The 23,388-nt window shown below is 40.5% G+C and overlaps 1 protein-coding gene across 5 annotated transcripts in view; it reads right to left on the bottom strand.

Annotated features, from left to right (window-relative positions):
* SCAF8 (SR-related CTD associated factor 8) overlaps nucleotides 1-23,388 on the bottom strand; it is a 145,647-nt gene that overhangs the window by 40,944 nt on the left and 81,315 nt on the right. For 2 of the 5 annotated variants that reach the window (XR_014881331.1, XM_085217071.1), the window contains one exon: nucleotides 10,959-21,808. The exons of 1 other annotated variant lie outside the window; for it this stretch is intronic. The gene's annotated coding sequence lies outside the window, so the exon portion shown is untranslated. Of the gene's footprint in view, nucleotides 1-10,958; nucleotides 21,809-23,388 lie in introns of those variants that run through there. 2 more of the 5 variants (XR_014881329.1, XR_014881330.1) reach the window with 1 other exon arrangement.

The following is a 23,388-nucleotide window of genomic DNA, read 5'->3' as shown; positions in this document are numbered from 1 at the left end:
AACCCACACCAATGAGACCCCCACCTGGAGTATGCATTCAGCTCTGGGGCACACAGCACAAGAAATACATGGATCTGTAGGAACACGACCAGAGGAGGGCCATGAGGATGAAAAGAGGGCTGGAGCATCTCTCCTATGAAGACATGCTATAAGAGCTGGGCTTGTTCAGCTTGGAGAAGGCTTCAAAGAGACCTGAGAACAGAATTCCAGTGCCCAAAGGGGATGAATAGGAAAGCAGAAAGGCTCTTCATCAGGAAGTGTAGTGATAGAATAAGAAGTAACAGCTTTAGACTGAAAGAGTAGATTTAGATTATGTATAAGGAAGAAATTCTTCACTATGATGGTGGTAAGACACTGGAACAGGTTGCCCAGAGAATCTGTGGATTCTCCATCCCTGGAAGAGTTCAAAGCCAGGTTGGATGGAGGCTTGGACAATTTGATCTAGTTAAGTGCCCATGGCAGGAGGGTTAGAACAAGGTGATCTTTAAGGTCCCTTCCAACTCACACCATTCTGTGATCTCCCATGAATCTCACATATTCATAGATAGCAAGTTTGTCCCTCCTCAGAGAGAGATTTTGAAGCTTCCTTTGGAAGAAGCTACTTTTTCTTCTCTTTCTTGTAAGATGAGTATTACGTGAAGATTCAGCTTGTGTCTCCTTCTGAAGTGGTGAAAATGGAAATTGTCAAATGATTGCTTAATCATTTGACATTCCAGCAGATTTGTTCAAAGTCCAAATGAACATCTCAGGCCACATGGGGGGGGGGGGTCTGCTGGTGAGAAGGCTGATCACATAGGGCTAGTTGAGAAACATGCACTTCCAGAGAGCCATTAGGTATGATGTCTTTTTTAAAAAAAAGAGGAGGCAAAGATAAGCGTACACTGCTTTTGGGAATGAAGACCAAGCAATAAAGAAATCTACTTCTGATGTGTTTTACTTATGAGGCTGAATTGTGTGAAAAACTTTGACACTTTTTATGCATGGGAGCAGAGAGGAAGAACAGACTGTGTTAAGATGATGCTAAGTAAAAGAATTTCTGTACTTAGAATTGGATGCTACTGATGGTTCTCATGGGTTGAGACTGACCAGCACACATTCCCTGCCTTTCTTGTTTTTTTTTTTAACCTCAAGTCAGTTGAGCATATTAATTTGTGACCGAGGGGTTTTAAGTCAGTTTTATTTAGAACACAGCATCATATCTCTTGGGCTATATGGAAGTTGATGTGACAACTGATTTATGCCTTAGCTCCTGGCCTTAGTCCTCTTCGATACCATTATATTATGAAGTATATCATAAAAATGGACCCATGTCAAAAATAATATAAAATCCAGATCTGTTAACCACAAAACACAAACGATAAGATTTTAAAAAACACTTTTTATTTGCTTTCAGTCTGGCTCCTAATGAAACAAGACTGCAGTCTATCTGCCTGCTTATCAATTTCTTCATTATTTTGAACAAATGTAGTGGAAGAGATCTCAAGCTGTCTACATTTAGTGTAAAATTCTTAAGGATCTAGAGAAGTAGCCACATTAATGCTGCAACTAATAAGAAGTCTGCCATTGCCATTTGGTTTATTTGCTCTGAAGGGATTTTTTCGCCAACCAGCGCCAGTGTAGTTGGTAGCCTAAACAGCAAATTTTGTACGGATTCTGGAAAAGCCACAACAGCAGCTTTCTTCTCAGCTGCTGTTATAAATAAAGGTAGAAGACCTGGGAGGGAGATTGAGATAGTGGAAACTTTGACTGAAGAAGTTTTTTATGGTAAAGTTATAATGGAGGAGACGGGGACAGAAAAAGGAGCTGCTTGTACTGTTTTGGGAAGGGGGAATGACTGTAGGAAAATATAACAGAAGTTTATAGGGAGAATGCAACAAAGATCCAGAAGTAACCCATCAGAACAGATGATTTCTCTTCTCCAACTGGTTCAGGCTCATTTCCTTGCAGAATTCCAGCAAGATTCTTCTTGCAATGGACCACAGTCTCATCAATTGTAGCCAGCTGACTGCATTTGTTGAATAAACCTGTCAAGATTTGACTGTGTATTTCCTTTTCTGTCTTGTACATGTTTTGGAAGCTCTTGAAAAGCACCAGCCTTAAATATTGCATGTTGGCTTGAGTTTGAAATCCCGAAGTTTATGCCCTATGGGATTTTTGCTTTTTATTTTCTCTCTCTCTCTCTCAGACTCACATCATTATAAATTTAGACTTTCCTTCTTTTCAGTTCTCAAGCAAATTGCTATTAATTATATATAGATATAATTAAATATGGATAGATAGATATAAATGCAAATATTAAGAATCAGTAGTGTGTTGTTTGTTTGTTGTTTTTTTTTTTCCGGGGAACTCCATCCACATGATTCTAAATGGTTACAAGAGGAGGTACCTGGTTTGAGCACATTTTACCCACATTTTCAAAGTTTGGTTTGACAAGAGGCAGCTTGAAGCAAAGCCTGTAGTGTCAAGTATGTTAGCACAATTCTCCTCAATGGTAGAGTCTCTGAACCAAGAACAGCAAAGGCTAATGAGTTTAACTCCAAAAGGCTCCAACTATAGCTTCTGAGTACTACTTGAGATAAAACAAAAATGGTGGGAAGTATCAAGAAGTAAGAAACAAATATATGACACCTCTACCCACTTCTGCCTACTGAGAGACTTTGCTTTTTCTCACTAGGGGGACCACATGCTTTCAAGGCAGTTATGCAAACCACATAATCTAATTGTGCTTTCTGGGCATTAATTTCACAAGTTTGCATTACATCTAGGGTAACAGTCCCTGGAGACAGGAAGCCTTTTAATTCTGTATTAAGATAATCTAATGCTTTATGTACAGGACACAAGCAGCCTGGAGCATATCTAATTATCAGATCCTTTTGCAAACATTGAACAACCAGTTCTCACGACACTCCTGAAGCTTCTAGGTGAATACAAGCAACCATTCTTTGCAAATGCACTTACTGAGGCTGAGTGACCAGGATTTTTCCAAGCCTCAGGAATAGCATGTTGCAAATTGTTATCTAAGCTCTGCACTAACTGCAAATTAAAGTCTTCAAATTTTGTGTGCAATTCGCAATCGTAGTACTTGAGATCACACAGTAGATTTCTGCATAAGGGTTTTGCCATGTCAATAACAAGGAAGGTCCCTCTCAAATGAGTAATTTTCCCCAATAACTGTTATGAAAAAGACATACTGATATGTGACCGGACAGAGATAGTGATAAAACAAAAATGCTGTATCAAGAAACTGATATCTAGCATTACTGATGGTAGGGGTTGGATTAAGTTCCTCTCTTTGTTCAAGCAAAACACTGCACAGCCAACTAGAAGGACATTGAGAAAATGACCTAACGAAAACATAATCATTATTTTGCTCAGATTTGTTCTGTAGTCCTGATATACATATGCTAGTCCAGCAACTTCACTGTTCTTCACCATTTCATATTATTCACAGATATTATGAGGATACAAAAAAAAAAAAAAAAAAGTGGATTTCCAGCAGATGATTGTATGGTGGTAGAGAAATATGTATGAATGATTGTGTATCATTCTGTTACCTTGTAAAACTGCCTAAGAAGTGTTCAAAGCCTGTTTTTCTCATAATGCCTACTTGAAATGGCTGCCAGATATACAAAGTTTTCCTTTCCCACTGAAGTTCCTTTGTGCTGACTTACAACATTGCTGCCCTCCCTTTGATTCAGCACGTGCTAAATATCTAGCGTACAAGGAAATCACATGCACAAAGGCATTTAACACAGAAGGGCAAGGTGTAAGTGTGTGAAATACACCCATATGAAGATGCAATTCTGCCTTTCAGAACTTTGATAAATGTACTGATTCAAAGCACACTTTATAGTTATTCAGCAATAGTTTAACGTGCCATAAAGTCCTGCCTGCTAGGAAGACTTCTTTACAATTGATTTGCTAACCAGTATCCAATATCCAAAATGAACTGGAAAATAAACAGTGGTGTACACAGATAAGTGAGCTGAAGAGGAGAGACACAGTCCAGGGATGGACTCCAGTTCAGGGAGGAGTCCTGGGCATCAGTGTACGTCTGCAAAAGTAACCCCTGTTGCGCTGAGTTACAAGCTACAGTAAATGAGTTACAAGTTACAGTAAATGAAGAGATAAAAGGCAGAGAAATTCATATTGCTTGCCTACTTTATAATGAATTTGGGTACTTTATCTGTTTAAGTTCTCTGACATTTTGTATCTGGAACTAAAAATTTGCTTGCAAAGCTAATTCATATATGCACATTATAGAATGTAGTAGCTATATTGTCAGCCTTTAAGTGACTGACACAAATACTGCCATTTCCAAGCAGACACGTTCAGTTACTCTTATCTTAGATTTAGTTGAGTTATATCTTCTTTATACCATGCAAGAACCATGCACACACCAACAAATAATTCATAACATGTAAAGGAATCACACTAATTTAAAAATACCAGTGGCGTCCAACCCCCAGAAAAGGAAGAAGCAGGGTTTTAAAAGCACTGCGTAATAACTGAATTGAATTCTTCAGAAAGCTGTTATCTAGAGAGATGGGAAATAGAGAGGAAGGATGTTCTTGGATCACATGTTACGCTGCACCCAGGAAGGTCAGATAATAGTAGCTCTTCTGATATTTGTAAGAGCTCTGCACCCCTAAGATAGGGCTAGAACAAAGTAAAGAAAGAAAGACAAAAACTATTGAAGTAATCAGATAAGACGGGGTGAGAAGAAATGCTTACAAAAAATACCCAGTAGCACTCTACTTTCTTTTCAGCATACTTTTTAAATAGCTGAGACCATTGAAGTCATTTATATTTTGTCTTCGCTTAACATGGCATTTGCCATTCTCCCATTCTGTATATGCTGTTCAGTTACTCCTGTTGTCAAACCATCATAGAAGACATTGCGAGTGATCTAGGGCTCACTGCAGGTGTCAAATGGCTCAAACCTCACATGCATCTATACTTAAAAATAAATCAGTTAAAAGCTGGGATATAAACCCATATAATCCCATACACACAAAAATCCATTACAATTTGATTTTACAACCTAATCATTCTGGACAGGGAGACAGCACACTGGAAGAATGTGAACAATGAAGTACAAAAGCCTTCAAGTTCCCTGGCTGCACAAGGTCTGGAGGAATTTAGGAAACCAAGACAGACTTCTGGACTTGTTTTACAAATTCAGACATTGCTCATCCTCACATGCTTCTGAAGACCCTAATAAGAAAACAACTGGTAGCACTTTGCAGGACACTTTGCTCTTACAAAACACCACATCACATCTGTTTTGCACTCCCTTACTACTTTCAGATTAGCTGCTTCTTCAAAAGCAAACCACAGAGTAGATACCACAGAAGAACCTTCTTCCAAATACTTTGGGGAATGCTTTCAAACAGAGCTGAGATGTGAAGGGACCCAGAGCTAAAGGAGGGTGTTGCTTTAAATGGTTATCAGCCTGGTACAGCTATGAGACCTGGTCATCATTTCCTCATGTAACCGACACCACCCAAGGCTATACCATGGAAGTCAGAAAAATCCAAATCAGAACCTGCTATAATGCACCTACTGCATAAATACCATGCCCAAGTCTTTCTGTTTCTTTCTGTAGGAATAGCCTAGCTTCAAACTGCATCTTTGGGCCTTACTTTTCACCATAGATGCTGCTATTAATGCAACAAAGTCTTAGAGCATTATTTTCCATTCTCTGGAAGACAAAGGCACTGCATCTCCATGCTGTTGTGCTGGTTTTATTCTGGTGGAGCTTGTTTGTGCTTAGTGAAATTGCGCCAGCGTAAAACTGGCATAATAGGGCAGAGAATCAGGCCTGCGGGCTGCAATTTATTCTGACATAATAGGATAAAACTGTATGTCTTATATGTGTTAACAAGTGATCTTGCTGATGAAATGTGTCAGAATAAAGCCCTAGAAAGTGAAGTCATTTTTCTGTCCATTAATCAGACACAGAGTAGATAGAAAAGCACAAGCTTCACCACCAAGGCTGCTTGCTGCCCTCCCAATATGCCCGAGTTGAGACCTGGGTATGTCCTCTCCCATGTGACAGGACAGTTTTGTTTCCTTGTCCATTTATTTCTTGACATCTCTGTAGAGATTGCCAGGGGCGACACTAGTCAATGTCAGTGTCAGTCATGATGCTATTTTACGGTGATCTGGAAATGCACCCAAGAAGTGGTTTGGCACCCCTCACCCACATAACAATGGGGTAACCTACTTTCCTCTTTACTGACCTACTTATATTCACACTGCTGACCTAGATATGTAAGGCCCTTTATCCCACTTAGTTCTCTGGATCCTATCACCATGAACAAACTCAGGATGTTACGTGTACATGCATTTTATCAGCACATATTTGGTACTACAGAACCATCCACTGGAAGAGAAGATTGCATTTGAAAAAGCAGTGATTAAAATAAGAAAAACTTCATCTCTCATATTTTTAGAGAAGAATCATTTGAAGCAACAGAAGGACTAAAGAGTAGTGATGGATTAGGAAAAGGCAGAGAAGAGTCAAGAGGATGTGAGAGACAGAAATTGGTATAATTCTGCAAGTTAGTACACCTTCACGGGTAAGGATTCTGTCAAATATTATTACCATATAAAGACTGAAGATCAGTAGTTATTGACTCATATTTTCTACACAAGTATGTAATGGGAAGAGTTTATACGGAGCAGTAACAGATCGAGTGCACCACTATTTTAGCCTGTAGTTAGCTGTTACCTGAAACAATTATCTGCTTCTTTTGTATAACGGGTTAGTTAAAACTCTATGAGTGCTGACATTCCTACTGTCTGATGGTCTACATCCTCAGGTAGTGCAAATTAATGCTCCTCCAGTGATCTGGATCACTGGAACATTCTGGATCCCAGTTCAGGGTATGTAAAAAAAAAAAAAAAAAAAAGGACGCATCCATAGACAGAGGTCTGGTAGTATTTGATTCAATAATTAAGATCAATTTTGTTCTCACTGTGTTTATGTCATGAGCAGATTCACACTGGGATTGACAATGTCAGAGGCTCATTTGCAAACTGGAGTCTCCATGCCTTCCAAAGTTTCATGACAGGAAAACAAATAGATGTTGTAATCTTTATGCAGACATATTTTACATGCTGTAAAACAAAGAAGTCATCCATCACCTTATGTGTTTTCCAGGCACTTATGGTCAAGGTACAGTTTTAACTCATTACACTTAAACTAATACTGCCAAAGCAGTATTAGTCTATCTAAATACCCTGGTGTGAGAAACCCTCAGCATTTAGCTGGCAAGACTCAAGTAGATACCTTTGGATTTGTGGTGAGAAAATTTCAGTACTTCATCATTGCATTTCTCAAGTTAAAATTAGTCATACTTTTTTTTTTTTTTAAATACTCATTCCCCTTGGGTTTGGGATGGGCCTTAAATTCATGTTTTCTGTAGCATCATTTAAAACAGGAACTGGAAGCAAGCAAAATGCAAGCTGGCTAGTGTGACCTCAGGTCCTTCTGGTATTGTCTGCTCTCCTGAGCTTCACTGGTCTGATGTTCACACACCATTTCTCTCCCTTGGTTCTTTCTATTTGCTGAATGGGAGCTGGTGAGACTCCCTCAGTTTGGCTGCCCTGGGACATTTATCTGTGCACCTCACCAACCAATCATGTTGAAAACAAATGAGGAAAAAATTAATTCTACCTTCTTCACTCTTCATGTATCTCTAGACAAACAAGAAGAGTGCTGCTCAGTGCAAAGCCAAATCCTATGGTTTTTTCCCCAAATAACATTTGTTGACAAAATTCTGATCTGACATGATTTTCCTTACAAGCACAGTTGTATTCTTTTGACAAAAATATTAAAAATGATCAGACTGCTATATATTCTTAGCACGCCACATCACCATAACTGCAAATGGGAGAAGAACAGCCTGGGAAGAGATGCTTGTCCATCTGTTCTATTACAAACTATGACTCTGGATATATGATGCATATTTCTTCCAGTTTTCCATTGTAGCACTCCATTTCCTTTATTTAGATTTTATTTATAAGTGGGAGTATGTAATGTGATCCATTTATAGATCCATTTATAAATGTGATTATATAACATGATCCATTCACAGAATTTGAACATGTAGCCAGAGGAAAACAGGTTTTTCAAAAGCTATTTTTTGAAGGCACTCATGTGTGCCCATGATTTGATGTGTGACTTTGTGAAAGCTGTCACACAGGTATTCCACATATTCCAACACTGATGTATCAGCATGCTGGCACGATGCCACAAATACAACCTTCCATCACTGGCAGCATTTTGACTCTGCATCTTAAGCCTTAATGATTAAAACCTCTGCTTTCCTGTTAGCCTCCTACATAACCTCTGTCTGTGCTAGAGGAACAGACGTGCAGTAGATGAATGCCTCATTTACCACAGGTCCAAAATTTTTCCAAGGTTCACACAGTCAGCAATACCTTTCTATAAGGTCTCTCTGGAACACATGCACATACCCTTTAGGTTGTATGTATCCTCTTCTGTAGGAGGGCCAGATAGGAGTTTTAGATTGTCTCGGTGAGCTGTTACAATACCTGACTAGCCCATAGGAAAAGGAAAGCCCAAGGTTTCCTCTGTAGAGAGCAAGTTCATCACTGTGACCTCCTGTACAGACTTAGGAGGCTCCTTCATTGCAGGTGGGCCTTGCCACCTCGCTGAACCAGTGTCTTTCTTGGACACACGTTTCTGCCTTTTTCTGTCCATTAATTCTGAACAGTGCAGTAGGTGTGGGCAGCTTGAAGAAAATGGAAAACATCAGTCAAGATGTTGAGTCAAGCCAGAGCACAGATACAGAAATGAATTTGCTTTCCCAAATGACATTTGCAACAAAATAACTAGGAACATTAATCTGCTGGAATTTTTATTCCAGAAGTAGCTAGATATTAGCATAGAGTAAATGCATCTCTGTTCAGTGTCTGCAGCATGCCCAGGCCTGAACCCAGTCCACAGTTCTAAGGTAATGTCAAAATCCCAACATGTGCTACATGGCACAAATGTCACTCCTTTTGGAAATCAGTCCTGCATCGGTGTTTTGATCATTGCACTGTTTTGTAGATGAAAACCACTGCAACACACCTGGCATTTACAATGCTGCAGCAACCATTTTATCACAGGTCCAGTTACAACACTGGTTTCCAGATGTTTACTGCTTCTCAGAAAGGAACGGTGATGCTTTGGTGCTACTTCGTGGAGCAACAATTATATTAACATAACGAGCAAAATGCAAAAGGAACAGTTAGTCAGCCACATTACCAAGGAGAGGTCAGTGCTAGGACAGCACTGTGGGCTGACACAGGGGTCTGTCCTACAGCACCATCTTCTGAGAAGTAGCAGGACACAACTTATCCACATGCAGTTGGCCTTCATTCCTGTTTAAAAGCAGGCAGCTCCACAGGGGAAAGCTTTTACCTGGCTCAATAAATAGTGACTGACAAATCCTTTCACTAAAAGGTTAATCCTGGCTACATGAAGGGGTTATTTTTGGCTGAGAAGGGACACAGACATAGCACCACAAACTTGACAGTGGGGCCCTCTTCCTCCCCTTTAGGCATAAATCCAGTGGGAACATAGCAAGCGATTTCTGTTCCCACTGTCCTGAGACAGGTGGGCTGAAAGTTTCTCTTTTCTGTTATGTGATGTCTCTGTTACCTGCAGAACTAGGTACCGAGTTTGTTTTCTGGCATTATTACTGGGACTGCTCTAAATTCAGCATAGGAGCAGAGTGACACCTTATATGACCTCAGTGAAATCTAAGAAAGAAGGTATTTTTGGGTCAGTAAACTTCTCCTGGCACCTTCGCTCTTAAACATCATGACAGTGCCTTTACAAAAGGCAATCAAAAGTGGTGAGGTGAAGGAAGGGAAATGAGTCAAGGGAATATGCAACAGAGAAATGAAAATTATATGTATATAAAAAAATTTTTATATAGTAGTAACAAAAACTGATTCAGAGAAAATTTAACAGCACTGTGACTGCTCCAGCTGTTACCAAAAGCATGCAGAAAGTTTCACCAAGTTTAACATAAGCAATTCTTAGTTTGAATATTCACAATGGAAATTTACAGCTAGGATGAATTGAAAACACGTAACACTAGTTTTTATGGTTAATTAAAAATGCAACTAATCGATTTATTTAAATGATTTAAAAATTCAGCTTCATTTGATCTGAATTTAGAAAAAAGTTCATGTCTTTCTCTGAAGAATAGTTTATGCTTCATCCATTGCGAAGGAAAGCAGTAGGAATATAGATAAAATGCTAATTGGGGAAAACAAGAAACCTTCAACAACGAACATATTTCATTTGTGTCTTGAGAAATGTTTGTTAAGCAGCATGAAGAATGTAACAATGTATTTCTATATATTTTTCTATTGTAAGTCCAGTTTCTCATTAGAATATTCTAGTTGCTTAATCAGAAAAAGGGGGGGAAAAATTGAGTGCACATATCTGAGAGTGATAAAATGGAGAAGAGAAGATACTGGAAAGCAACAAAATTTGTATTAATTAAAGAGAATGCAGTCTTGGCAGATGAACAGAAATAAAATAGAATGACGTGGTTATGGGTAGAACAGCAGGATGTTTAAACAAAGATTTACTGTAGAGAACTTTTAAAATGCAGTCCTAAAACATATAAGGCATTAAAGAACGTTTTTTAGATCTATAAAACAACAGCCTGATTATGTATAGATTAAAGTTAATGAACCAGTGTGCTCTGAAGTGCCTTCTTTTATAGATACGGCTCTGTAACTTCCATTAGCATCAACAGACTCTTAAATACACAAACGCATTAGTCATGCATCAAGTCACACTGTACATTTTGTTAAGTATCCAAAGACTAAAGTGACTCATATGGTCAAAATTTCTTTTCCCATGTGAATCAAATGTAACGCTTGACAAACATCAACTGAAAAAGAATATTTTGATTCATATATTTATTTTTTTTTTACATCATCCAATGGGTTTAGAGCTCTGTTTGCAGATTAGTCACATTGATTTCCAAAATGAGCTTTCAAAACTCCGCGAAAAAAACATGTCAAAATATTAGGAAGCACCTGTCAGCTACATAAACCAAGTCCAACTCAGCATTGCCTGGCCTAAATGCAGCCCACTTGCACCACTAGAAATGAGTGCCTCACATTACCAAACCAGGATGGCTGTGTTTTGCAATCATGTTTCATTGATGAATCAGAACTCAGAAGTTAGAATTAAAACTGCTGCTCTTTTGCAAGGAGACTGCTTTATCCGACATTTTCCCTTCCAAAGCTCAGTTTGGTCTCCAGGCTGGAGATGAGTCAGTCATGTCACAACTGCAGATGAGTTGAACAAATCGATACTTTCCTCTGTGATTCACCAACAAGAGTTTTACAGTTTTTTTGCAAATGTTTCAGCTCCAAGAAGTGACAATTATTGGAAGGTTCGTGTTTGTCTTTTTGTAATTCCCAATTCTTGTTTCTTATTTCCCCCTTCAGCTCCTCAATCTGTTTTTAATTAAAATCAGATGGAGAAAAATGCTGAACAGTACGAGGAGCTTCACCACGTGCACACCATGTAAGAGCTGCAGAATCTGGCAGCCACCAAATGTGACAATGTGCTTTAAAAAAGGCAAGTGGCCTCATTTGGTACATACGTCACCTTCTTTTAAGAGGTTGGCTTTTTCTGTGTAAACAAGTCCCACAGATGACGCATGTAACCCTTCCCTTCTGATGGGATGGAAGCTGTGGGCGCACTGGCAGCACAAAGCCTTGGAGACATGCTGTGGGGGGCTCAGCAATGAGCCCATGGGGTGGGTAGGAGGTGGGACTGCAAAGTGCACATGTGTAGGGGAGAGGAAAATCATGCTCTGAGGTACCCTGCGCTGTGAGGTTACATTCTGGGGGACTAATGGGGCTTCATCTGCTTGAGAAGAGTTTTCTCTTCGGTGAGCCCCATCTTAGCAGGTGGGAAAGGAAGCCAGTGCACTTCTACAGCTGGAAAGCCATGAACCTGACTTCCATCTGCTTATAGACAGTCCTCTGCTATAACACACAGTAAAAACCACAGTAAAAACTGGTCTGGCAGTGTTTTCACTGATGAAATAGATGTTTTTTTGCACTGAGCACAATACATGTGCACAATGAAAGCTGTCCTATGTATGAAAGCCATGGAAAGCAACAAAGAGATTATAAGTGTGAGTCCTCTTTGAAACTAACCCACAGGTTCTCAGATGGGGAGACTGAGAAATACTGCTTCTGGAGAGAGGGGAGAGGCAATTCAAATTCAAGATGGTTTGAGTGTGGGAAATGAGGAGGATTCATAGAATTATAGAATCATTAAGGTTGGGAAAGAACTCTGAGATCATCTAGTCCAATCATGAACCCATCACCACCATCCCTGCTAACCACGTCCCACAGTGCCTGTATAATCAATGGATATACAGATAGCATATATATATCCAGGAACTTGGCTAATATAATTTACATTGGAGTAATGAGAGAAAGTCACTCACCCTATCTTGGACTCACAAGATGAACTCCAACAGAGCAGATCTCCAGAGATCCTTGCCACTGGCAGACAGCTCTTAAATGGGTCTATGAAAGGTGGAGCCAGGCTCCACCCCTTCCTGCAACACAGGTGATTTGCCTTCACCTGTGCACCCATGGCTGACTCATTGCTTGCCTCAGGTGATTAATCAGAGGTTCAGGCCGTGATTCAGCAGCCTCATACAGTGCCACATCCACATGTTTCTTGAACATGTCCACTACTTCTCTGGGCAGTCTGTTTTAAGACCGAGGATATTCCTACTCAGGAAAACTGCACTAGAAAATGGCACAATAGGCTGGAAGAAGGAAAATTCTGCTGAAGAGGGTTGAGAGGGAGGATGAGGACAGAAAAGCACCTTTCAGATCCAGTCCTGATGCTTCTGCTAAGGGGGGAGACAGACCCTCGTTCCCCTCATCCCTCAGTCTATCTTGGCCATGGAAAGCAAGTGCTGCAGCCACAGTGGAACACAGAGGAAAGCAGAGAGAGACTCTGATTTAATGGAAGAAAAGACAAAGCTGTCCAAGCAAATGAGTATTACTACCCTGGCTGCCACCTCAGCTGCAGCAGGGCATTTCTGCCAGATGTTTAACCAAAGCTCAGCTGCTTTGGCTGGAGCAGCTTGATGTTTCTGGGTCTTTCAGCTTTAATGCCTGAGGTAGAATTTTTCTATCTGGGACAAAATACACTCCATCTGATGAAGGAGATCTCAGCAATGCCTTCTATTCAGGCTGGATTATAGTAGAACTCCTTGCCTGTCTCTGAGTCTCTGTCATCTCCTGCTAGAATGAAGTGGGATGGTCTGTTATTTCGATCCATATTTTCTTGCCCAAAAACACAGACAGTTGCTAGCCAGTATGCCAGGGACTGCATTCCTCAGTCTCTGCCTGACTGCAGCAGTTTCTTTTACTGCTCACATTACAGCTTGTCCAGTTTGAACAGTGACACTGACTTCTGTTTCTCCAAGCATAAAGGTCCTCGGGCCATGAAAATGAGATGTGATTCCTCCTTTGGGCAAGCTGCTTTTCCCTTCTCCAGTGGGAACAGCTGTGTACAATAAACTCCACTCCCAGTTCCCCACCTCTGACTTCACACAGAGACTGAGACAATAAAAGCTTTTAACAGACGTTCACAGCCCTCACACTTTGAATGTCTTCTGGGAGTTTCTTTGCTCATTCTCAAACGCTCCATTAGTGTTCTTATGCTCTGCAACCACTGCATCATTTTGTGTCATCTCAGAGAGCTGATGAGTGAAGAACCATCTTCCCACTCCTTTAGAAACAGCCCCAGAGGGTATTTCAGCTCATTACTAGCCAGCTACTGATCCCACTTTGCTCTGCACTGGTGAGGCCTCACCTTGAATATAGTGTGCAGTTTTGGGCACCACAATATTAGAAGGACATAAAACTAATAGGAAGCATCCCAAGGAATGCTACAAAGATGGTGAAGGGTGTGGAGGGCCAGATGTATGAGGAGCAGTTGTGGTCCCTGAGTTTGTTCAGCTCAGAGCAGAGAAGGCTGAGGGGAGCCCTCATGGTGGCCTACAGCTCCTCACAGGGAATGGAGAGGCAGCACTGAGCTCTGCTCTCTGGTGACAGACATGGCTTGAGGGAATGGCATGGAGCTGTGTAAGGTTAGGTATCAGGAAATGCCCTGGGCATGGAACAGGCTGCCCAGGGCTGTGGGCACGGCCCCAAGTGCTGGAGTTCAAGGAGCATTTGGACATTGCTCTCTGACACATGATTTGGATTTGGGATGATCTTGTATGGAGCCAGGCATGGGGTCTGACTGCTGAAGTGGAGACAGAGGTGGAAGCCAGGGCTACCAAGTGTAGTAGTGAAGAGCTGGTGTACCTGCTGTTTGGCTTGACCCCTGCATTCATTCTGTCCATGGCACATCACACAGACTGGCTCAAGCAGCAAGCTCTGTGAACGCACCAGTAGCTGGACACAAAAGTTAATCTCTTAGTTAGCCTCTAATCCCCAGACACGGCTGCAGTGTGCATGGACCTGTGAGTGTTTGCTTTCAGCAGGGCGGCCTGCAAATGGGCTCAACTGCAGCTAAACCCTGAGGAATGTAGAAAATTCCTGCAATAAAATGATTGTGGTCACTGCAGAAGAATATGTCATTTCCCATGGAAGTAATGATACAATGGTCTGTAAAACAGAGGGCCAGGCTAAAAAAGATATTTTTTCTTTCTAGTTTTTTTTTTTTTCTCCCTGTTGCTGAGTGAAAAGCTTCCTCAAGTAACAGGGGGAAATGGTGATCAAATCGCATAAGGAAAACAGTAATAGTGCCTGGGTGCATCCCAACCCTTTGAAAAGCAAAAATGATTAGGAACTCCCTCCCTCCGCACCCAGGTCATATATATATATTGAAACAGTGTCAGGGCTTTTTTGCTTGTTGGTTTTGTTCTGTTGTTTCTTAAATAGATTTAGGGATTTCTTTTCGAAGGAACAAGCTCGGTACCTCAGACACGAGCGCCATTTCCCCTCAGCTCAAACGTGGCCCAGAAGGGTCTTACGTCACTAGGGAGGTCTCTGCTGTGCCTCCACTGAGCCGCGTCCGCCGGGGCTGGCGGCGGGACAAAGGCGCCCCCGCGTGGCCGCTGCGTGAGGTGCAGCACGGGTACAGCGGGAACGAAGGTTTGTGGACGCGGCCTTTTTGTTTGTTGAACACCCCCGGGCTGCTCTGCAAAGACGGAAAAGAGGGTCCGGGGCGGAGGGAGAAGAATAAAACAGCAAGCGACTCTTCAGTCACTTTCAGAATCAGAAACAAAAAAAAACATTTAACAGCGCAAGGGGAAAAGCACTCTAGATTTACATTGGCCGAAAGTAAAAAAACAAACTTGGCCAAACAACTCTGTCTTTTGAGTAAGAGCCTGTTTGAGAGGTGTTTTTATTTGTCTCCCACAGAACACAATCAGTTACTCTGTCTTGTCTAAACTTTAGCTGAATATATAATTTCGTTAAGCTGGAGTAATTGGCTTCCACTGCCTTCATACAGAAAGCCAGGAACACTGCCAAAGATTCCTCCGGTCTGAAGCCTGCAGTGGCAGCAGCCCAGCTCTGTTCTGCATCAGCCCCTCAACTCTTGGCAAGTCAATACCGGGTAGGAGATCTGCCAGGGGCTGCAGCAAACAGGCAGGAAGCTCCTCTACAGCACCCTGTCTCAGATTCACAGTGTGCTGCCCAGGGAAAGCCTGGCTAGTGCAAAGCAATAGAGCATAGTGGAGTGCTGCTCATAAAGCATGCGAGAGGCACGCCTTATCCACAAGGAAACAAAGCTGCCCATAGAGAAAAATGTACTCAGAGCATGTGTAATACCTGAAAAGAGATCTACCTGCTGCACATAGGTAGCTGTCTTTGTGAGATTGCTTTGCTGTGCTGTGCTACTGGAGCATGGACCTGGAATGTTCATCCCTGATTTACTCTGGAATACTAGCTATTTTGCTAGGAATGAACACCAAGAGATCACGAGGTGGCCACACACTTACACTGCTGCAGGCAACTGCTCTAGAAGGACAAAGAAGCTTTGCCGTGATACAGTGATCAACATTTCCAGGACTAGCAACACTTTATTACCTTTTAAATGAAGAAAAACTGACATCAACTTTGCTACGCTGGCCATGACTCAGAGCATGGTTTTACCTTTCCTGTGTACAAACAGAAACATAATGGGTTTTGGAAATACAATTAATTCAGGAAAATGCGTAGTCCCATTCTCTCTTCTGTGCTTGCTATTTGTTTCTTTAGGATTTGGTTGTTAGCCTTGAATATTCATGACAAGTAGACTGGGTAAAGAATCTGGAACAGACTGTCAAGGTACGTATATTTCTGATAACGGTGGGTTGGGTTACATCCTGAAAAACAAACTCCTCTCCTTTGTCTTCCTGTGTCTACACTGACTCATGGCAAGTTCAGTTACCCAGGGATGTCATCACGATATAGACAAAACTTCTACATGTGGTAATGAACCATGACTTTCTGCTTTAGTTTGTTTCTTTGCTGTGCACTGATATATATTTGCCATCCTGAACCAAATCCTGGTCCCAAAGAAGTTAGTGCAGGTTTTGACATGGAATTCGAGAGGCTCAGAGATTCATTCTGTAATTCTTAGCACCATTATGGTCTACATAACAGTAAGTACTGTATACTCTTACGGGAACATCTAACAAGGTATTTCTAAGCAAGCAGGTTCCAGCATCTGGAAAGCAATTCATTACAGAACAAATCTGCTGCTTGCCTCTGCCACAGCACTGGACGTTTTGATTCATCATCTAATATACACTGGTGTTTTTCCATGCTTCTCATTTATGCCTATTAATAAGGAGATAACTTCACTATCCACGTGTTCTAAAAAAATCTTAAAAACAAACACAGAAAACAACAATGACAGCACAAGAGTCTCCTTGCTGACTATACACTTTGTAATCTGTTTGGGAAATCTAGCATTCTGGCATGGAGCAGAGATGGGGTGGATTGCTGTTAATGATCAATCATTGCTCTGCTATTTTTTGCAGAAGTCAGTTGTAAAACTATGAAGGAAATGTAGATAGAGTAGGAAAGAATATCATTATCTTACAAGACTGTCAAAGTACTAAGCAATTCTATGCTTTTCCTGTTGTAACTGCATTGCAACTTCTACTTTGGCTCTTCTGTAAGCAATGCTATCCTTTGCTAACAGCATCGCTGAATAGCTGAGAAATGATCCTTCGTGCACCTTATAGGCACACAAGATGGCTGATTAAAATCTGATCTGGATCTCATATGCTTTTATGAACAAATGAAACATTTTGTACATAAATGCACAAACAGGCTATGAAAATTAGGGCTTTTCTGGTTTTAGTTTCCTTCCAGGATTTTACCGAAGGCTGTAGGTAATGCAGATTCAGATATTTAATATGTGGTATTCTGGTTTGATTGGAAGCTTTAAGATTAAATAAGAGTTAGTTTTACTTTGTTCAGACATATGTGGGGTTTTAAGAAAAACATAATTGTTTAGCTGACTGTCACAAGCACAACAAAAATATTTTTCTGACACAGATTGGCGTTTGGAGCCCCACGCTTTCAGCTTCCCCCAAAGACTGAGTGTGAACAATCTTGTGCATATGTAGTTAGTGAATACTGGAGTAAATTTAGGGTGATAAACTATAAAAGATATTCTGAGATTAGAATAGATCATAAGGTTTTAGGTCTTTTTGATACTCCACAGAACACAGATCAGCCAGACCACTTTTGACCTCGTTTTTTGAGACAGCACCTATCTTTCCTCTTTTACCTAAGTAATTGTGTGCAAATTCTTCATACAGAGCATATTTTCCCAGCTGGGTTGACTGCAAACCTTCATAAGCATTCTGTTTGTTCAACTTCCAACTCTACACCAGTGTATAAGAAAACAGTAATCATATATTTGAAATAAACTCACAACAGAGAGTATTTCAGTAACTCTAAAACTTGCAACTCATACTTGGAGCAGCTGAACACTGGTCACCTATGGAGGGTTTTGTATAGAATTCAATGACACATAACAGAAATCCTCCTTCTTTATAATGTAGCCAGCAGCATGCTCTCTCCCTCTGACTTCACCAGCAAAGACTACTTGAGAAACAGACATGACCCAAGAGCATAATTTATTGTTAGGAAGGGTAGGTTCCAGCCAAGCCAGAGAAGATATCTTTGAAATTGGCTAAGAACAGATACAACACAAAGTATGAAGATGGCTGTTCACAGCTGCTCCTGGAAGCAAAGATTATCCTATGTAGTTACACAGCCCATTTCTTGCAAGTTGGAGAGGGGACGTGGTGCAGAGCTCTTGGAGAAGATGAGGTGAATTGAACCTGTTGACAGAGGGGCTCTCCTTATGTAAAAGGAAAACACCACCCTGAGTGAGAAAGATGGTACTACAGACTTCTTAAGAGGTTTTTTGTTTGTTTCTTTGTTTCTTTAACAAGGTAATCCTTGTTTTTTATTTTAATTGACACAGTGCAATAAATTCTTGTGAAGTATCAGTGAAATTACCTGGCTCCGCAATGACTTGGCTTATTAGAATAAAAATTAAAAATGATAAATGTATGCTACCTGGAATCTTTGAGAGACTGTACTATTTAGTATTTGAAAATTATTTGGTGATTTCTAGACAAAGGGCATGAGAGACAAATTAAAAATTACAATAAAGTATAAAATAAGGCCATATTTTCTCAAAAATTTGGGCTTTTTTTTTTTCCTGAGATAACGACTAACAAACAAATAGCCAATTTTGGGGGTTTTCTTTGTATTAATATGAATCATCAGCAGCATGTGTGTACACAGTCCAAAAGCAAGTGAGCGTAACTTAAAGTAATCTAAAGGAAACTGATATTTGTAGAAGTTTGTACTTTCAAAGCAGCACAGACTAGAAGTAGGAACAGAACTGCAGTTGTGTGTAAGATTTGGTGTCCCTTGCAAGGACACTTAGATCATACTTGGTCATCAAAATCCCTGCTGTACCTGAAGAGTCAACTGTTTTTAAGATGCTTAGTACCCCAAAAACTCTGGACACCTACTATTTCTTTCAGCTCTGAGCTCTGAACAGCTTTTCTTATTCTTGGAATGGATTATAGTTTGCTGAGGAAATGACTTAGGACCACCCTATTTAAATGAGAGCTGTATATTCACACATTAAACACAGTCAGAGAAATCAACACTCGTCTGCTAAGCCACACAGTTCACATCAAGTACTTGTTCTACTGTGCAAATATTGTATTGATCCAACCCACTATTTGTAAAGCCACAACTACCATTATTCAAAAGTTTAAATTGACAGAAAACAATGACTTTAGAAACTTTCCTTTGAAGCTGACTGAAGAGATGGATGCACTGAACATCTCTCCATATTCATGTCCTTTTAACAAAGAGGGGCTTGTCCAGATGCTGGGGGAAAGCTTCTGAAAAGGGGATTCATTCCAAGAACAAAAAGCCCAACCTCTGCCCTTACCAGAGTGCAAGGAGGCTTGCCTGGCTTGTTTTGCTTTGTTTCTTTTTTTAAATCACTCCTTCAACAGATGGACAGCAGTCATACATCTCATTGGAAACGTTCACCAATGGAGTGGCCAGGCTTCCAGCAGCTCCTGGCATGACAAAGACAAAAGGATGTTTCTCTGACAGTCCCTTCTCCTGAGGGAGTTAGTTTTGGCATTCAGATTCAAATGGTGTCATGGACATGCTCAAGCATCTACAGTCAGTGGGCCCAGCTGTCCACATACTTAGTATATACCTGATTAATAGCTAAAGATCTGCTAGCACAGAAGGCTTCCACAGCTCTGGTGTTGCAACACCTCATCTATGCGCAGCTGTCCATGCCACCAGGAGGGAGGTGGTGGGAAGGTGCAGTGGGCAGGATGATGGGACAGGACTGCCTCTTTTGGGCAGGATCACTGTCATGGATCAGCTCACACTGACCAGGACCAGCTGCTGTCTGACCCCACTCACACACTGGTCTGAAGTGCACACCTTCAGCAGGACAAAACCTCGCACAAATATGCAGCATGGAGAGGTCGCCTTATCAGGACAGCGTTAACTTTCAAAATGCAATGCACAGCCTTTGCTTACGCAAAGTTATCTGCTACATGAAGAACATTTTTATAGTTTAGATTTTGGTTTTCAAAGAAGAAAATAAGGAAGAGGAAAGAAAAAGGACCTAATTGGCTTACACACTCAGATGTGCATATGCTCAGCACAATATATCACACACCGAGCAAATCAAAGCCACCTTAGACTCAGCATTTCTGCAGTTTTTTCCTTCTCTAACCTTCCAGGCTAACTAATTAATAGACGCCATATGTCAAATGCTCTACTACAGCCATAAATCCAGGATGTGAAGAGGCTGATCTCCTCATCGCCCTGGGGCCTTGTGCACAAATTGAATTTAAGCATCGCTACTGATTTGCTAAAATTTTGTATCCCTCTGCCTTTTAACCTGGTGTAAATAACGATACAAAGGAGAATCAGGGTTCTACCACACAAACACTTTCATCTCTAAATCTTTTTTGCCAGATCTTCTAAACAGTGGCCAGCAGTATGTATGATTCCAATCACTTTGCAGATATGATATAAAAGTAGAGGAAATGATCAGAAACAAAAATTTGAATTCAGATCTTTATTATACAGGCCCAAAGCTGTGGTCACCATGCAGTTATACCGTAATGGGAATGACCTTGCTGAAAGGATCTCACTAAACAAATTTAAAGAGACCACAGACTACAGCATTCCAAATAACTGGCACTTTGATTTATGAAAGAGCAAAAATAAATAGAGGAATGGCAAGTATGTCCTTTCCACATATATTGGGGCATATACATATTCCTTCCTTTCTATAGCTATTTTGGAGACAAAAATCAGCAAATACTGCCCCAAAATACTAACCTTTCATGGGAGGGCTCAGGTAAGTTAGCTGTTTCTCTCTCCTTAGTTATTTGATTGAACATTCTGATATGCCAAAACACCAAGCCCATAATGTGTTGTTGTTCTTTTGTATTTTCTCCTACTTCCCACCCTTTCTTCTACCATTGAAGACACTAACAGGGACTAAATGAAGACATTTAGTCAAGTAAAAGCCTTGAAACTTTTCCTTTCTAATTTTCCATGATGCTTTCATAATTTAAGGATTCATCACAAATCTAAAAAAGGTTCAGGTGTCTGACAAGTAATTAAAAATCTCTGGAATATAGATAGCCACGGTGAAGAGCTGCACATAGACCGCACACGTAGTGTTATGTAAAAGTGGTTACCTTTAAAAAAAAACAACAACATTTCTTAAAATCTGTAGACCAAAACAAAGCATGTCTTATTCCCTAGAGGATTTTCTTGCAACCTGTTCTTCAGATATTTGCACTAGGAGATGCTACAAATGGTATTAGTTACAATAATGTTGTCTTCTGGTCCAGCAGAAGAACCTTTCTCTCCGATGGATGCAAAACTGTTCGTCTGAGTAGATCATCCTCAACAGCACAAATATGGTCTAGAAACTCATAGAGTTTATGGTTTTAATTTATAAAATTAAACCTGCGTCAGACAGGTAATACTGGTATGTAAGTTTGCCATCCCTGGGTTCTGTCAGAAACGGGGTACTGAGGTGCTCAGAGCCGTCTCAGTCAGCAGCGCTGGGATCCTTCTGGCACTTCAGACCCGAGAGGCGATGTGATGCATGCTAGAACATGGGCGCACGTCTCGCTTAACTCTGCAGAGCCAGGGGCATGGTAAGCTGCCAGAACTTCCTTCATCTTGCCTGTTGACAAAAGGAACAATAACTAGTCATCACTGGGTGCTGGGGTGTAATTCCAACTTCTAAAAAGTCCTGTAAATGAGACTGGTTTTTACTAGGCAATAGCAAATTTTCATAAATAACAGTTTTCTGATGAAGCTTACCATCTCTGTTACCTATGGGATGCTTCTGAGGGAGAAAGGTGTCTTAGCTGGGTAGTTCCTAAACTATTAGCCAGGATGAAGCACAATGCTATTTTAAAAACATTATTAATTTTACCTTTCATTGTCCAGGAGCTTAGTATTTTAAAATCTTCACTGGGATATTATGTAGCAGGTTTCCTCATCAAAAGTGCTGTATTGTCTGTTATGCACACTGATACAGTGTAAATAATTGAGAGGATTATTAAAGACTTAACAAGTAGGAATCCTATAGATTAATAAGTGACTTACCTAAGCCTGGTATATAACTATCTCTGACATATATTGCTCACGACTATTATGCGTTGATAGCAACTATTATTTGTTTATGAGTGTTTCATAAATGATGCATTCAATAGGCTTCCCAGAATTGTGGCTCAGGAAAGACCACTGGATTTTTTACTAATTTCCTGTCTATCATTTTTTTATCCAGATACTCAGTCCTATATGAAATCCATGCACCTTGGCTTTCTAAAAACCAAACCTTTAGTATATCACAGACTGAGAAAAAGAAAGACCAAGCACACCTCTGTAATATATAGTTGCTACAGGAGAGGTACAAAAAGACAGAAAGGTATCCTGGGAGGGTGATTCTTCAACTCTTTAGGTAATATCTATTCTTTTTTCCATTTGCTACAATGAGACTAAAGACTGACCTTTCACATAGCTACAATTAAGTTTTGTATGCTACTACAGGGATCTGACTGCATTTATCAGCTTATTTCACAAAGAAAGTAGTTAATTTCAATCATTGCTGACATGGGCAAAATTAGAAAAAGTTTAATTGCTTCAATCTAATGTAAATACAGAAGGCATGCAGTAAATTCCTAAATAATAATAATTATTTTTGCATATTCTGAAATTCTGTGGAGACATCCAAAGTACTTTTTCTATGTATAGTTATTACTCTCATCATTTTCATATACACAGAAATCACTAAAGGAGCAAGGCTAACAGGTAATTTGATAGATCACTTCATCCATCCCTGACCCATGCCACGTCTGCTGATGTTTGACCTATTTTTAAACTTCTGCAAGGCTGAAGATTCTATGAATTCCCACTAAGCAAACTATTCCAGAGCTCCCCTTTCCTTTGCCACTTAATATTTTTTCCCGATGCTTACATTAAATCATCTTCGCTATGATCTGTCTATTATTCTTTTTCAATACCAACAGCACTTAACTGCCATCAGTTAAATCCCTTCCTCTTTAGAGTCAACTATTTCTATACAAAGGCTGCTATCCCGTCTTCCTTCCATCTTCCTGTTTCTAGACTAAACAATCCTTCAGTCTTCCCCTAAAGACCCATGTGTTTTAGATCTTTGACTAGGCTCACTGGCCTCTTTAGTGCTCTCTGGCTAAATTGAATCGTACTTGAGCAGCAGTCCCTGCAGCTTGGTAAAGC

Source organism: Meleagris gallopavo, chromosome 2 (genome assembly GCF_905368555.1).
Source record: "Meleagris gallopavo chromosome 2, MGAL_WU_HG_1.1, whole genome shotgun sequence".
NCBI lineage: Eukaryota > Metazoa > Chordata > Aves > Galliformes > Phasianidae > Meleagris > Meleagris gallopavo.
The sequence above is the reverse complement of the archived record's forward strand: the minus strand, read 5'-3'. Positions and strand labels throughout refer to the sequence as shown.